At 38.5% G+C, this 2,777-nt stretch overlaps 1 pseudogene; it reads left to right on the forward strand.

Annotated features, from left to right (window-relative positions):
• Nucleotides 1–223: 223 nt before the first annotated feature.
• LOC118970961 (small nucleolar RNA U3) lies at nucleotides 224–335 on the forward strand (annotated as a pseudogene).
• The last annotated feature ends 2,442 nt before the right edge of the window (nucleotides 336–2,777 follow it).

A 2,777-nucleotide genomic window follows, 5' to 3' on the forward strand; every position in this document is an offset into this window, starting at 1 on the left:
CAGTACATACATATAGAAAAGATTCAAGGATATTTACAAAGGTGTTTTTAAAATTTAACTTGATGAATTAAGAAGTTAGAATCAGTATAGCTTAATATAGCTACTCACAAAAACTAAAATCATGATCTTTATACTTAAAATTTTACACACCAACTTTTTTTTTAAGAAATTGCAGAGCTTTAAAATGCATACCATGTACTATATATCTAAAAATCGGTATTTAAAGACCTTATTTCTGGGATCATTTCTACAATTTGTTACTAGAGAAGTTGCTCTTAATGCATAGAGCGTCCAATACCTATCCTCGAATGCTTCCAAAAAATTGAAGGTGAGGGAAGGCTTCCAAACTCATTTTACTAAGCCAGCATTACCAGCAATCCTGATACCAAAACAAGGACACCACTAAAAAAGAAAATTACAGGCCAGTGAATAACCCTGATGAACATATATGCTCATATCCTCAACAAAATATGAGCAAAGTGAATCCAATAATACATTGAAAGGATCATTTCCCATGATCAAGTGGGGTTTGTTACAGGGGTGCAAGAATGGTTCAGCCTCTACAAATGCTCCAACACGATACACCACGTTAACAAAGGATGAAAACTATGTAATCATCTCAATAGATGCAGAAAAAGTATTTCATGAAATTCAACATCCATTTTTAGTAAAGACCCTCAAGGAAATGGATATAAAGGTGCCATTTTTTTTTCAACAAAGTAAAGGTGATATATGAAAAACCCACAGCTAATATAATATTCAACAATGAAAACCTGGAAGTTTTCCTCTAAGATCAGGAACAAGACAAAGATGCCCACTGTGCCCACTTCATAGTACGGGAGGTCCAAGCCACAGCAATGAGACAAGAAAAAGAAAAGGCATCCAAATTGGTAAGGAAAGAGTAAAATTGTCATTATTAGCAGATGACATGATATTATATATATAGAAGACTCCACCAAAAAACTGTTAAACTAATAAACGGATTAAGTAAAATTGCAGGATACAAAATAATGTTCCAAAAATCTGGTGCATTTCTACACATTAATAATGAACTATCAGAAAGAGAAATCAATAAAACAATCCCATTTATAATTGCATCAAAAAGAATAAAGCACCTAGGAATAATATAACCAAGGGGGTTAAAAACCTGTATTCTGAAAAATATAAGGCACAAATAAATGGAAAGATAGTCCATGCTCATAGATTGGAAGATTTAATATTGTTAAAATGTCCATATACCAAAGCAATTTGCAGATTCAAGGTAACCCTATCAATATATCAGTAGCATTTTTCACAGAACGAGAAAAAATAATTCCAAAATTTGTATGGAATCACAAAAGACCCTGAATATCCAAAACAATCTTGACAAAGAACAAAGCTGAAGGTATCACAAGCCCTGGTTTTAAACTATACCACAAAGCTAGAGTAATCAAAACAGTATGGTTTAAAAAACATACAGACACACAGCCCAATGGAACAGAATGAAGAGTCCAGAAATAAAGTCAGTTAATTTATAGCAAAGGTGGCAAGAATATAGAGTGGGGAAAGGAAAGTCTCTTCCATAAATGGTATTGGGAAAACTGGACAGTTACATGGAAAAGAATGAAGCTGGATCACTATCTTATGCCATACACAAAAATCAACTAAAAATGGATGAAAGACTTGGATGTAAGACATAAAAATCCTAGAATAAAACATAGGCAATTAGCTCCTTGGCATAGGTCTTCGTGATTTCTTTTTTGGGTCGGATTCCAAAGGCAAGGGAAAGAAAAGCAAGAATAAACAAATAGGACCGTATCAAACGAAAAAGCTTCTGCAGAGAGCAGGAAGCCACCCACAAAATGAAAAGGCCGCCTACTGAATGGGAGACATTTGAAATCATGCGTCTGATAAGGGGTTAATATCCCAAGTAGATAAAGAACTCTCTACCACTCAACACCCAAAAAAGCCAAGAACCCAGAACTGTGAAAGAATAAGTTTCTGTTGTTTAAGCCACTCGGTTTGGGGTATTTTGTGACAGCGGTTCCTAAGAAACTAACAGGAGGAGGAACACAGAACAGCGTGGCGGGGAAGCCTGAAGCGCTGCTCCCCTTCCAGCTCCCCCGAGGTGGAGGACGGAGGCTCCCACTGGGCGATCCCAGTGGGACAAGATGGGTAGAACAGGGCAGAGCAGAGACTTCTCTTTCTTTCCCGCGTTCCTCCTTCTACCAACAGGTCTGATAAAACTTGCAAAGTCTTAGCCCTGAGTGTCCCTGGAGCAGAGAACTGGGTAGTTCAGCCGTGGGCCTGCGCGATCTCCAAAACTGGTCAGAATGAGACGGTAATTATTTAGCTCTACACACACGGGACACCCCCAGTCAAAAATTTTGTTTTCTTTTCTACACCCCATTTCAAAATACACTCACCCGTTCGTCTTAAACTGCTCACCGGAGATCGATTATGAACTCGAGTAGCTTCGGCTCCGCTTTTTAAAATGAACCTTCTGCTCCTTATTAAACCCCCAGAAAGAAAATGAAGCCCCAAAGTAAAGTCTCCTTCCGTTTGTAAATTTAAGTTAAAAAAAAAAAATTAAAGCTCGATTCTGTTTTCCATCCTTTCCGTTTTCTCCTCGCTCTCAGAAGAGGGGTCCCTCGCGGTGGGTCGGCCTCTTCAGTCCCTTGGGGGCTGGCTTAACCCCTCCCAGACCTTCCATGTGTCCCACTGTGAGAAGACAACTCTCAACAGGGTTTTGGATCCGGGTTCCTTCAAGGAAGTCATTCTAGTTTTTCCGAGAGATC

Source organism: Manis javanica, chromosome 15 (genome assembly GCF_040802235.1).
Source record: "Manis javanica isolate MJ-LG chromosome 15, MJ_LKY, whole genome shotgun sequence".
Classification (NCBI taxonomy): Eukaryota; Metazoa; Chordata; class Mammalia; order Pholidota; family Manidae; genus Manis; species Manis javanica.